At 35.4% G+C, this 15,182-nt stretch overlaps 1 protein-coding gene across 1 annotated transcript in view; it reads right to left on the minus strand.

Annotated features, from left to right (window-relative positions):
* The window catches only part of LOC149792281 (arrestin domain-containing protein 17-like), a 200,646-nt gene that overhangs the window by 20,458 nt on the left and 165,006 nt on the right, over positions 1 to 15,182 (minus strand). The gene's annotated exons all lie outside the window — the stretch shown is intronic.

The following is a 15,182-nucleotide window of genomic DNA, read 5'->3' on the forward strand; positions in this document are numbered from 1 at the left end:
TATGATTTTTGTGCTATTTTTAGACCCTATATAGCTCTATTCGTAGTCTGAACCAATTTATTCGCAAAAAGATGCAAATATTTCTGCTGTATAACAGTTTAAATTATCGTAATGGTATTTTCAGTTACTGCGTCTCTCACGTTTGTTGACATTGCGAATATCATGCTCATTCGTTTGCTTGTTTGAAAGTTTCATTTATAACAAAATTAACTCTTTATCATCGTTAACTTTATCAGCTCTACCTTTAAGTGGATGAAACAGCTTCTTTCGTTCATCCACAAACAAATCTAATAAACAAATACCTAAAGCGTCTACTATATGAGTGTACATGATTTGTTTACAAAGTAGTTCCTAAGCCATTCTACATTTTTTATAGCACGTGTTGTGCAGTATAAAGGTGTTCAGTTTCGTAAGATACTGCACATTTCTGTCACTGTAAAGTTAACGGAGAAAAATTTGCATATAATAATGTAATTTCCCAGCCATTGAGCTTTAGGTGGTTTTAACGTTTAAGGCAAGTGATTCGTTCTTCACTTAACTGATATAAATTGGTGCTTTGATGTTGCCAATCCCTGCGATAACGTTGCAGGAATGAATGGGTGGAATGGGTGATATCGGTTGTGGGCACAAATCTCAGTAAAGTATGATGATAGGAATAGAAATGCAGCCGTGCAGCGTGTCTCGGAGATATTGCTAATAACTGTGTATTGCTGTCATATCAGAGTTTTCATTGTTAAGTATGTTATCCCTTTCTTAAAGAACTCTCGTGGGCAATTTGATATCGTCTAAACATCAAAAGGTCCAAAACTTTAGACATGTTATCATGCACTAGGATGCTGAACGTTCCTGACATTAATCCCCATCTCTCATAATAAAATGAAATCAGTGATCGTTTGCAGTTTCAGTTAAGATATAGATCGGTTTAGCTAAAATAAGCTTAGATATTAGAAAGATGTGGAAGAGATGTTTGTCTTCCTTAATGCTTTCAAGATTACGTTGCCTCCATTTGCGACTTGTACTGGATCTCAGTTGTCTGAAACACATTGATGTTTTTTTTTACCTAAGAGTATGCTTGCTATGTCTAGACACACTGACATCTAAGGTTACATTTGCTGTAGGAAGACACATTGACATCTAAAGCTAATTTTGCTGTATCCAAAAATATTGAGATTCGATATTATTTAAGCTTAATTATGCTGTATCCAGAATTATTATATGATCATTTCTTTTCTCAGTTAATTTTACATTGTCAGAATCGTTCAGTATTTTACGATACTGCACACCTTCATATTGCATTCACGTGCATAAAGAAACTACTTTCTATTGTAAACAAACAATGGACGCCGACGCCAACACTTTTTATTGTAAACAAATAATGTACACTCGCGTAGTAGACGCTTTACGTTTTGGTTGATGAAATTTGTTTCTGAATGAAGTAAAGCAAATGTTTCGTGGACGCCACATACCAGATGATTTGGCACATTCCGCGTTAACTATTTTGATACAATGTTTCTGATTTAGGCTAGCTATACAGTAGACGCCAAAATGGGTCCTTGCAAATAATATACAAGTGACAAGGCATAAACTGTCTTCTTTTGCTGGTAATAAGACTGGCAAAAAAATATATACTTATAGTTTTTCATCCTGAATTTCCTCAAAATGTACTTTCTTAGCTCTGCAAATCCGAATTACATGAGCCATGTCATAGATTCTCAATCTTGATTACACATTGCAATTGTACTGTAATTTCGAATATAAGTGCAATTACATCCTCCTTACTGCACCCAAAATGAAATAAGCATTATATTCTATAGCGTCTATTTGATAAGACTACATATTTTTCCCACATTATGATTTCAAACATTCAGTGACAGAAATAGAAACACATTTGCAGATGTCAACACGCTTCTCCCTCGATTCTTCAATCCGATGTGTTTCATGTGGAATTGTCATATATAAATCCAGTCCATAATCACAAAATTTCGTAGAATCGACAAAAATACCAAAATCTATTTATTCCAGATCAAATGTATAAATTGTTGCAATGCGTATTCAATCACAATATGACTCCAAATTTCAGTTTTAAGTAGACAAAAAAGCCATTTTCTTTCGAAACTTATGTCTAGCCCGAGACTAAGTTCAAATTTATCTGGACGGAGTTATGTGTGCAGTAATAATGTTGTTGTTGTGTAATGATGAATCTGCGCGTATGTATTTAGTTTGAAATACGGCATACATTCATTTACTTTGTTTCTTGTAGTGTATTTTGTTTATATAATTAAGCATTAGGTAAAATAAGAAATTGAGCATATAATAAAAACGTTACTGCATTTGTATGGGGAAAATATGAACTCGTTTTGTCGGATGGATATACTGCACTCCCAAGTTATTGCATATTACATCCGAAAAACTCATTCATATTTTCCCGTACAAATGCAGTAACCTATAAATATTGACATTCGATATCATTTAAGCCTAATTATGCTGTATGCAGACACATTGACATCGAAGGTTAGTTATGCTGTATCCAGACATATTGACATTCGATATTATTTAAACCTAATTATGCTGTATGCAGACACATTTGCATCGAAGGTTAATTATGCTGTATCCACACATATTGACATTCGATATTATTTAAGCCTAATTATGTTGTATGCAGACATATTGGCATCGAAGGCTAATTATGCTGTATCCACACATATTGACATTCGATATTATTTAAGCCTAAACATGATGTTATTCTTTTGTTAGATCACAACGATACAATCCAAGAATTAAATCCTTATTTGAAATTTTAGTACAGATTCAAGTCTCTATTTCCAAGCATGTTAGTTTTGATAGGCACTTTGTGCTTCCAGAGATGAATCACTTGAATAAATACATTCCAGCCCAAGTGAACTAATAGACACAACAAATCAATGACTTAGATCAAGTAGAAGAGGAATTTGATTTTGGACAAGGACAAATCGAACATAACAATTTACATTAGAAATTTCCAAACTAACAAACAAAAAATGCGAATTAAACATACATAACAGTATCCATACACGTTTACAAATAAGCCTAGCTGTATCCGGACATATTTGTTTCAATAAAATTATATAGATTTCAGAATAACCCGAAGCTTGCTTCCTAATACAATTTCTCAGAGGAGATTTATCAGATGTATATGAATGCCTGCTAATATAATATATCAGAGGAGAATGATTGTTCAGCTGTAAAGGACTTCGACTCTAGCTAAAAGGCGATAATGGAGTACAATTTCCATGCTCGTTAACATTAATGAAAAATGTAATGGATTTTCCTACCGCATATATTAATTTGACATAAATCTCCACAGACAACTTAAAGCATATACAGACACAAGGCTTCTACTTATGAGTCATTTCATTGCTCGGAAATATATTCCAAAGTGAAATAGCCAAGGAAGGTGATTTTGATAAAGGTGTTTAAGCTGACGTGACCACAATTTAAGTCTCATTTTTAATACATGAAATAGCCCTTGAAAAAGAAAATATATAGTTAAATTATTTATATTCTATGTATATATCTAAATCAAAACCGAATATGTGTTGCACGTTGTTATCTTTCTTGTCGGCTTCATAATAAGGAAGTCACTCTTCTGAGTGGTACAATTAGTATAGTGGAAAAATCAAAACATTGTATCGATATAAGAGATTTGAAATCGATGTCCCCATTTAATGATAAATTCCCGTTGTTCTACAATCCAAGCAGCCCACTTAAAAATGACTGCGAATACTAAATTTACATTTTTTCTAACATACTTTGAGACATTTTGATAATGAAACGCATACCATAGTATTCTCTTTAAATAGTGTTATATAGTTATTCTTTCATGTTAACATGTTTTATTTCCTGATTAATGACTAAATCTTTATTTGTGTTCCAAAATAATTTCCTTCATCTTTTCTTATGTAGCTTTTTCCTATTTTCTCCCCTTTCGTTATGTTTTCGTACTATCATATTCCTTTTATTATGAATTTGCCCGGATGCATTGTAGTGCAGAAAGGTGTTCGGTTTATTGCGTCGGTTGAAAGCTTGACTACGCAAAATGATCTTACTTCTATGCATCCTGACATTTATGATGTCTGAACCAACCTCGTGGGAAACGTACTAAGTATATAAAACAATATGCTAGTAATAAACTTTGGAATTCAAACACAAGTTTAATATTTACCCATCGTAAGGCGTTAGATATAATCTCAAAGACATGAATTTCAATTTCAATTTGTCTTGGATGCGAAAGAAATAGAATTTGTATAACAACAACAACAACAAAACTGAAAAACAATTTGAAATAATCTTGCATATTGATGATACAAGTGAGTAATAAAGTAAACCAAAGAATATAATGATGTAGAATGCAAATACGTAACTACCTTTCGCCTAGAAAATGTGTTCCAAGTTCTCATCGGAATCTCTCATATTTTCAGTTTTTGTTTGTTTTTGGCGCTTTACGGCATGGCCAAACAAACAGGTTATTCAGTGCCAAGGCAATTGCAGTAAAGTGCGTTGCCCAAGGACACATCACGATAGCTGACCAAGGTTGACTCGATGAGAGGATTCGAACCCGAATCATTTCTGCCGCGAATTCGGCACGCTAATCTCTGAGCCAACTCTGCTTCCCCAGTTTCACTAATTTAGAGTATATAGTTTACATAAACATGGTGTTATTCGGGAAACCATTTTTGGTAAAATTGTCCTCAGCTATGAGAGTGTCTTTGGAATTTTAAAGGTGTCCAGCCAGATACACAGTATAAACATTCTGATCTCAGACTTCTCGTCAGTCCGGTTCCTAATTGTGTAGGCTCTGTTTGTTTATTTTCTACTCTATTACTGGAACATCCGTTTAATTAATCCATCAGGGTCAACATCGACTCTTGTGGATTTTTGTATATATGCAAGTCGTGGATTATTGGTCAGGGAAACGTCCATTGCAATTTGAATTCGGAATGGCGGAGCAATTAACCGAGTTTTTCTGTATTGTATGGTTACTGAGACCTTTCTTGAATTTTGCATGAGAGCGAATTATTATCACAGCAATCAAGAGAACAACTTCGTCATGGAAGAAAAAAACAAATGACGACATGAAAAGCCTCTCCTTAAAAAAAGTATGCATTCGTGCAGTAAATTGCTCTTCAAGTTGCTGATTGCTGATTGTCGAATTGATATGCAACTTAATGAGGAGCGGAGTGAAAGAATAGTTACGAAACGTGTGCATAAAAGGTTGATAATGGTCTAGAAAGATAATGCTCATAAGTGTTTACGCTGTATCACTAGTACAGATCGACTTAAAAATATCTGGCAGCACAAAAAACAAATATACCCAGCTGAAAGTGACAGCAATCCATTCCATGCTGCTTAAAATTCAATGTGATATGAATAAAAGTTTGCTTTTGTCTTCTTGTAACTGATTTCTCTCCGCTTGTTTTGATGACCTTCATATTATTTTTGGGATACACTAAGTTTTTGGGTAATCCTGAGCTTGCTGATTTTGCAGTCCAAGAATGACAGCTATCTCTCTATGGGTTTTGGAATTAAGACCATGCAAATAAGAAACTTTGATCGAAAACTAGACCAAGATTTTGAAATGAATGAAGACGGCCATGAAAGGTGCAAGACGTTCTGAGATCTGATTATATAGTCCAAATAAGGCAGCTATCCTACGGGGCTCTCACTCTCGGGGTTTGGGACTTACGAGCATGCAAACAAATTAACCGAAATCTTTATCCTAATTTCCAATTACCTTGCCCTTGATTTAGGGTCAGAGGGAGGGTGTACTTGAATGTATATGAAAACTAAAACTCTGTAATTGTACAGGCCATGTATTATAGCATCTCTATGTAAGTGTGTAATTTATGACCATAGCGATAAACTGTAACCAAATCCTTAACCATGTTTACATCGTATCCGCCCAAATACCGAATATCCATGCTACAACACGGGATAATGAAAATGAAATAAAAATCAACTTTACCGTTAAATCTTTACGTCAAATATATTAGAGTCATTTTAGTCCATTTTCAGAGAATATACCTAAATGGACGTAAAAGTGGATGCCTCTATGTAACATATGTCATCACTAGTATATCTGCAGCTTGCGAATACTTGGAATAAAGAACTTGCAAGAAAGATTACCGAAAGACTTTACATCTTGGAAAACGCTTGAACCGTACACAAATTATAAAACTTTTTCATAACAAAGTTGCATGTTAAATGTGTTTAAACATAACGACTCATTGGTTGCGTGTGCTAAAGCATTATCTGATTCAATTCGGGCGAGATGAAAATAAACCGTACTGCAAAGATTATGCCCACAAATCAGCTTGTCAGACGCAACATTTATCATTCTTCAGAAAAAGTGCTAAATATTTATACTTGGTTTAGTACCAATCAAAAATATTCTAATGTGGTCTTGTATCATAGCAATCTTGGCAAAATGTGTTTATGTATGATTTTGGACCCGATATCCAATTATCGTAGGCACAATGAAATGTTGTATGGTATTATACAAATATAGCATGCTAATAACGAGTATCGCAGATTTACATTATGTTAACATAACAGTCACTTCTTAATATAGCTATAGCAAACATTTTGAACTGATTTCAGGTCAGAGGCAAACTAACCCATGGTATCGAACATTCGTTCTAGAGAGAATCAAGCGAAGCTCTCGAATCGCAGTATTCAATAGCCAGATGTAAAAGGAAACAAAAATGAAAGAACATAGATGAAAATTCGGACCTTACTGGCTGATCGATAAGAACTTAATGTACATATTAAATTTAGTGGCGATATAATTTCAGTGATGGATAAACAGCCTTTCTAAGACAATAGTGGTAGGTCATTGTCACTAAGATGATTCAGTTTTTATGAGAAAATATACCATTGACTTTCATGCATTGAAGTTGAACCAAGTGTGGATAATTTACGAATCAGACAAAGTCGTGAACTTAGCAAGCGAGAGAAAACGAGAGAGAGAGAGAGAGAGAGAGAGAGGCAAGCCAGAATCTGGAAGGAGGAAGGGCGAGACAAAGCCAAAATCAAAGGGATATATTTATATATTGCAGAATGGATTTTTAAAAGATATCTAACTTGCCCACCCACCCTCCCTGTCATCTATGACTTTAATATCTAATAATCATATTGCAACCTTAGCATATATGTTTCGATGTTCATAATGGCTCATAAATGACATTTTCTGAAATTGTATATTTGAGGTAAATATAGGCCTAGTGCGACAAATGCCAAAGGATGTTGACGGCTACAGATTTGATCACATTCAGAAGATGAAGGAACTCAAACCTCATGTGTCTAATGTTGTTATAAAATATTGCCAAGTAACAAAGTGTATCTAATGTTGCTAGAAAATGTTACTGTATGTGATAAATTACTGCATGTAAAAGTTATACCCTATTAAAAAATTCACATTTCCATCTGATAAGTGTTTAAAATTGATTTAATAATCAAATTCTAGGCCTTGCGTTTCTATGATTCAATTTTCCGCTACATAAAGATGGATTTGTGTTTTTTTTTTTTTAAAACTTACTTTGGTAGCCGCACAAAATGTCAGTAGGTTTTGAGAACATGAAATATTGGGGATGTATACCATATCTCAAATTTCATGTCTCTCTTTCGAGCGACGCTAGCATTAAATATGATATTCGTTAACGAGCTTGCTTCTCTCAACCTAAGCAAGGAATGCACAAAGGTAACTGCATCAGATAAGTTGGACTGCATACAAAATTGGTTAGACATATTGGTTAAGCTTTCTTTTTGTTGCATTCAAACTAAGTGTACGTGTTAAAAATTGTATTAATAGGGTCAACCTTCACATTTCTTTCATATCAACTTGCGTCGAGGTCCTCTCTGTTGCAGGTGCGCCCGCAGAATTATTGGGATCGGGGCAAACATGTAATTGTTAGCTATTCAGTTTTACGGATTTAGGCCAAACATGTTTAGAGGTGAAATCCGAGGATCAAGTGCCCACATCACCCACCCCAAATGCATCTATGTGCGGGCACCCATATCTGTCATTTTTTTTTTTTTTACCTTGTCAGAACCATCTGATTGACGTTAACTACAAATACTGACAGTTTGTATCTATAATTACTGAAACTATGTCTGAAATCCACATCTTCTGTCAATTCCTCGGCTAAACACGGTAATTAGATGTCAGTCACATTTGAAACCAATCATAAAATAGCACATGATAAAAATATCCGCCTGTCATAGTTAAAGTCTATGAGGGAGTGTCAGGATAAATATTCCAGTCTCGTTTCATCGTGGTACAGAAAATATACAACAAAACGTTATGTGCAATGCCTAACAAAATTCCAATCAAACATGCAGAAAACCACATCAGACATAAGTTTCATTCGTGTAATTTGGATGAAAACTTCAATTACATAAAGTTAAGAACTTTAATTCGTATATTTGTATGAAGAAATATATATTTATGTGAGACAAGTAGGCTGAGTATTTTTGAATGGCTGACTCAAACGTTTAGAGCTGTTTTGTAGTTGAGGTCTTCCTCATCAGATATATTCGACTTTGGCATCCGCAATGGTTTTAACCAACATCTGAAAGACACCCCATCACCCAATAATTTACTGAAACAAGTAGTCACTATTAAAGATTTAGATTTGAAGGAATTAGTCGGTGCAGTGTACCAAATGAAAGACAATTCGTCTGGCAAAGAGTTAGACCTGAAGGAATTAACCGTTGCAGTGTACCACGTGAAAGACAATTCGTCTGGCAAAGATTTAGATTTGAAGGAATTAGCCGTTGCAGTGTACCACATGAAAGACAATTCGTCTGGCAAAGAGTTACACTTGAAGGAATTAGCCGTTGCAGTGTACCACGTGAAAGACAATTCGTCTGGCAAAGAGTTATTTTTAAAGGAATTAGCCACTGCAGTGTACCACATGAATAACGATTCGTCTGGCAAAGAGTTATACTTGAAGGAAATAGCCGTTGCAGTGTACCAAATGAAAGACAATTCGTCTGGCAAAGAGTTAGACTTTAAGGAATTAACCGTTGCAGTGTACCAGGTGAAAGACAATTCATCCGGCAAAGAGTTAGACCTCTAGGAATTAACCGTTGCAGTGTACCACATGAAAGACAATTCGTCTGGCAAAGAGTTAGACCTGAAGGAATTAACCGTTGCAGTGTACCACATGAAAGACAATTCGTCTGGCAAAGAGTTAGACCTGAAGGAATTAACCGTTGCAGTGTACCACATGAAAGACAATTCGTCTGGCAAAGAGTTAGACCTGAAGGAATTAACCATTGCAGTGTACCACGTGAAAGACAATTCATCAGGCAAAGAGTTACATTTGAAGGAATTAGCCGTTGCAGTGTACCACGTGAAAGACAATTCGTCTGGCAAAGAGTTGTTTTTTAAAGGAATTAGTCACTGCAGTGTACCACATGAATAACGATTCGTCTGGGAAAGAGTTAGATTTAGTGAAAGCTTCTGAAAAGAATGAGATGTAAACGGATCTTAAAAAACCAACCCCTGAAGGTTTGTTGCATGGTTGATGCTTACTTGACCAATGCAGTGATTTACAACATGTTCTGACTGTACTCAGCTATGATAGAAGCTCATATAAATCAGGATGGTTAATAGTCCATGGCCTACATTGCTATTAAGATCCCATCTGTTATGTCAAATTAGCACACATTTTTCACAAATAGAGACACATTGATTAACTACATGCAACATTTTCATTACCAAATTAGTTCTTTTCTCTGTGTGTGTGTGTGTGTGTGTGTGTGTGTGTGTGTGTGTGAGAGAGAGAGAGAGAGAGAGAGAGAGAGAGAGAGAGAGAGAGTTTATTTCTTCATTTGATCACATTTTAACTGAGCTCTGAGGTGCACAAGTTTTAAATCTCCAATAAAAATGATACTAAAACTGATACTGTGTAGAGATATTCTAATATCTAGAGACATCGAGTTTGTTGCCATCGGTTTAAAACTCGACTTAACGAGCGTATTTGCTGGAATGCATTTTGCAATTTCATGATAGCAGATCCAGTCACATAATTTGGACAATAGAACTTATCATATTAAACTTTGAAATTCAATTATGATTTCTAAGTTTATATTCAACAAGCAGGCAGACAGATAAGTTCTTGAAGGTAGGAAGTTCGGTTTACTTTGGATTTTATTGCATATCTAATATAATTGCTAAAAGATAATCATCGATCTTCCACGAGCAACCCGATGGTACCACATAATAAGGGTAAACTTGAAAGCGGTATTAAAAAAAAATAAAAAAATAAAAATTCATCCTGACATTATACTCAAATCTCTTTAAGTGTCCTCTATACATCTTAGTAAAGAGTGACATATGTATGTATCTGCTTTTAGTTCCAATGTATAAGAAGAGCCCCCACTCTTACTTTCTATGTAAATATCATTCATTGTCCAGTTAGACCAAATGAAGCAAATTAACGTATACTAAATGATATTAACAAGGATTGAGAAATACACAACAATGCGGAAAATCAGAAACTACTGATAAATTCATTTTCCCTGAAAAGCATCGTCATGCGTAAAGCAACCTATTGACCTTCACTTACTGTGAATACAACTTATAATGACGAAGATCAGTTGATAATTCCATTTCGTTACAGCCAAGTGCTTCACCAAGGTCGTTCATTCAAAAGTATAATTTCATGAGGCATGCTTCCAAGATCTTTAAGACTGCGAAAATTGGTAACTAGCTAGGTAAATGATAACTGACTGAAATCTAAATTCCACTTCAAACTGGACTTTCAAAGTAAAGTAAGAGCGATGTTTGACACTTGTTGAGACTTAAATGTATGTGTATATAAGATTCTATTGGATACGTAGTCATAAATTACTTATAATAAATTTGTGTCTAATGAAGCCTCGACATTTATATCAATGATCTCGATAACTTTCGAGGTCTCTTGAGATCACAAACGAAATATCAACAACATATCAAAGTGAAAACAGAAATATATATAAATCCAAAGTAATCAAAGACATACAAAGGTATTCAAAGGCCTACAAAAGTAATCAAAAACGTACAAAAGTAATAAAACACCTACAAAAGTATTCAAAGACGTGCAAAAGTGATCAAACACGTGCAAAATTATTCAAAGACGGGCGTACAAAAGTAACCCAAGACGAACAAAAGCAACCAAAGATGTTAAGACACTGCAAAAAGCACAGAGACGCTGAGCCGAAGTGTGCATTTAAACTGTAAAAAACAAGGTCCTTTTAACTTGAGTGGAATATTTTAACGAAAGTAAATCGAAAACCTATCGGATGACTATATCAGGTTGTTAAAAGAGAGAATAAATTAACGAAATATTCTCTGGAGATTTAAAGTCGTCTATACACCGGTTACAAAAACAAGCTCTTGAAAGATTTACAAGACCCATGGACAGATTAATAGGCAACATACCAATAAAAGAAACTCGCCGATGAGTTAAGTCCTCCTGATAGCGTCGTTAAATTTCTTCACAGGTTTGCAATAACGTTTTGTTTAAAACATTGTAATAGAAGATAGTGTTATGAATTTATATTCTGATCATCTTAAAAGAGAATTTATGCAGAAAGCTAGTTTTGAAGTGTAGCACCAGGACCGAGAGAGAGAGAGAGAGAGAGAGAGAGAGAGAGAGAGAGAGAGAGAGATTGTGTGTAAAGTTTTCCACATTTAAAAACCAGTGTTAGAGCTAAATTGTAATGGAAAATCAACATTATAAGTACACATTAAAATTATGTTAGTTAAGCTTAGGAAAGTTCATTGTATTTTTGTTTTTAAAAAGTGTCCGATTTCTTAACTTTGGACACTTAAGTTCAGCAGTTCGCTTAAAAAAAAAACCAGACTGTTTACTTTCCCAGGTACATTACATAATTCCTTTTCTCAAATGCAGACATTTTGTTTCAATATGATTCCCGGTGTTTTTCGATTCCAACTTTATTATACTTGTAATTAGAGAAACAGAATCTCACAAAGCTCTTTCAGACTCTGATTTATCTATATAACTGCGTTCGAAAATTTTCCAGAACAAGGGACTGTATTATTCAATGACAATCAGTCGCACTTTCCATGCTTTATGATACAGATTCAACTAGTCAGTTAACTGCCTCCTTTATTGAGCGTCATGGACTTCCCGTTTTAAAAAGGACAGCAGAAAATTCCTTCAGCTGCCCATACATACATACATACATATACATACATACATACGGACTGAAACTACTTTAGCTATTTCCAATAAACCTATTCCCCAATGTTAAACATGCATCAAAGAGATTGATGCATACTAAATTAGCTGGATAGGCACAAATCACGGAATTTAAACATGACAAACATATGACGACAGCCTGCAGTTAGCTAAGATAAACATATGTGATAAAGATATTTGTTTTTAAATTGCCTCCGGTGCAATTGCTGAAATGTTGCTTCTTGATAAATACATGGTCACGTTTCTCTGACAGTCGCTGATATATATATATTGTCTGCATCAAGAAATAAACCCGTATCTTCGATTGGCCATGTCGTTTTGCTACAGTCGTTTTGTCCATCACATCTCTTTAATGACAGTTATGGCGGATGCTGGTTTATTTAAGTTGGTTAAGGTATCGTTTTTTAAAACCTAAACTACCGTGTTTCCGTTAATAACAGTCGTTTTATCAGATGTGAAGTGTAGGAATCGCGAATGATTTATTGCCGTTGCAAATGTTGAACGAGATATTTCAAAGTGATAATACAGACAGCATTTTTAGTTGAAATAGATCGATTCTCAGTAGTTATCGCTCCTTCAATCAAGCAGCTGAACTCAGACATGCAATTCATATAAAGTTTCAAGTACAAGACTTGACTTCTGCTCACAATTCAATATGTTAAAATGATGCATACCTATTTGTTAGGAACAAAACAAAATAAATGCAACGCAACATTAATTTCATATTCTTTGCCATCAGTTACTTTTGAAAATCTGACTGAAAAGAATTCACAGAAATCCAGGCCGTCCTATTAGCTCCTCTGGCCTATGGTCAGTGGAACAAAACATAAACGTACTTTTTAAAAAAATTCAAAGGTCTGGGTAAATTCTATTTTCAGTTTGCATGGTTTTAAGACTTAAAGATAACTCTTTGACTCGTGTTTTTTCTATATCCATATCACGATTTTTCTTCTTTTTCTTTCCCATATTAATACGGAGCATTAATTAGGCACATATGTAAGAATATTGAAATCGATTTAAACTGTCATCATAAGTTCTGTGAAAACTGGTTCATAGTGTCATAAAGGTCTATATTTCTTCGACAGGGTTCAAGATCAGGGCTTCATTTGTTCACCCACCCACCACATAATTACCTTACGAAAAAGGGTATCCGTCAAAAGACAAGCGATGAAAGGGTACGTTAGCGAAAATATTTTAACATTGAAGCAAAATTTGTGGGAAAAGGAGAGGTAAAAATATAAATCTTGAATTTGCATATCAACTTACATAGGTTTTTTGTAAACCACTTTACTATTATTTTATTTACCTATTTTGATACTTGAAAATGGTGATGCTCAGACAACCAATATGGCCTCCACAGCAGCCATCTTGAATGTATTTTCGTTACTCTATCGGAAGGGATGGTCAGATCAGCATGGGGTTTTCACTGAAAGACTTCTTCTTATGTCTAGTTGGCACTAAACAAAAGTGGTGCCTATTTAACATCAAGTATTTTCAGCTCTAAATGAAAATTGTGCCTATCTGGCATCAAAAATGGCCACCACTGCAGCCATGTTGAAAATTTCAATCATTATTCCTCCTGAAAGTTAAGGCATGGTTTTCATGCAGAGACCTCGTGTCTTGTTTGTCCAACATAAAAATGGTTTTGATATTTGAAACTGAAAATTAATTAAAAAGGAGATCTTTTCTCCGACATCTTTCCCACTATGCATCATAAAACTACCAAACACACACACAATTGACCACATGCAAGTTCATTTATGAGAATTAAACAGATGAACTTAGGAGTTTCTAATCTCCGTGTAACATTATATGCTGTTCTAGTCCACGTGTTATACCAAGTCCCTGCATTTATTAACATTGCGCATGGGCGTATTAAGGTTAGCTGGTGGTGTAGCGAATTTCAACTTTGGGGAAGACCTGGACACTAAATATATAGATCGACAAATACACCATGAACGCTATCCTTAACCTGTTCTTTATATATGTTCAATTCTTAAAGCTACATTTGGCCAAGTATTAAACGGTTTAGACCTATATGTGGTTCATTCAAACACGTGCAATTTTAGCAACTGCAACCTGACGGGTAGGGTGGGTGGGGGAGGGGGCACGTGCCCCCTGCGCTTTTACCTTAATCTCTCTCTTTCTCTCCTGCTAGTATAGATTCAGCACTAACGATGCACATTATGCAGTCTTTTTTATATTGATGTATTGGACGGAAAATTACTTAAAATTCACACAATCATTGATGTAGCAACCGCCTAATTGCTAGGGCGGTCCAGTCCCAGTGATGCCCAAAATTCCCATCAAACAACTTTTTGTACTGGGGTGGGACCACATAATTGTTATAGTTGGGTGGAGAGCAGTTTCTTGCTACATCACTGCAGACAATTGATTTGCAAAATCATTGATGAAGCCATGATCCCTTCCATCATCAAATGACATTATTATGCACACATCAGGAATTCTTGTTTTGTATGGACTAATCCGCATATGCTGATTACAAACAGTGTGTTGCTCCCCGGTTCACACCAGTGATGTGACAGTGACCACATACGTTGGCAAGAGTCCCAAACTGGACCATAACCTATCAGTGGCGTCAATAGGGGCGTGCGGACCGCACCAGGTGACACCATCAGAGGGGGTGACACAAAAATGACTGTCTATATAATTTACCATGATAACGATACCATGAATTACCGCAATTGTCGACACCAACCCTAGTGACGCTACTGTCACCTATCCAGCAATCCGTTGCAGCAGAAACTTACACGTGTTATCACAGGTTATAATCATACGTGCGGGAGGGAAGAGCTGTGTCCTGATCCAGGGCAACATTCAATCATTCAAAGTCTGCATAGATGACATATGGGATATTTTTCGTTGTACCACTGTAGTAACGTTATGGTTGTCACGCAGCTCTTGGCTGGTGAA

This window comes from Sinohyriopsis cumingii, chromosome 9 (genome assembly GCF_028554795.1).
Source record: "Sinohyriopsis cumingii isolate HCF-2022 chromosome 9, ASM2855479v2, whole genome shotgun sequence".
In the NCBI taxonomy this organism is placed as follows: domain Eukaryota; kingdom Metazoa; phylum Mollusca; class Bivalvia; order Unionida; family Unionidae; genus Sinohyriopsis; species Sinohyriopsis cumingii.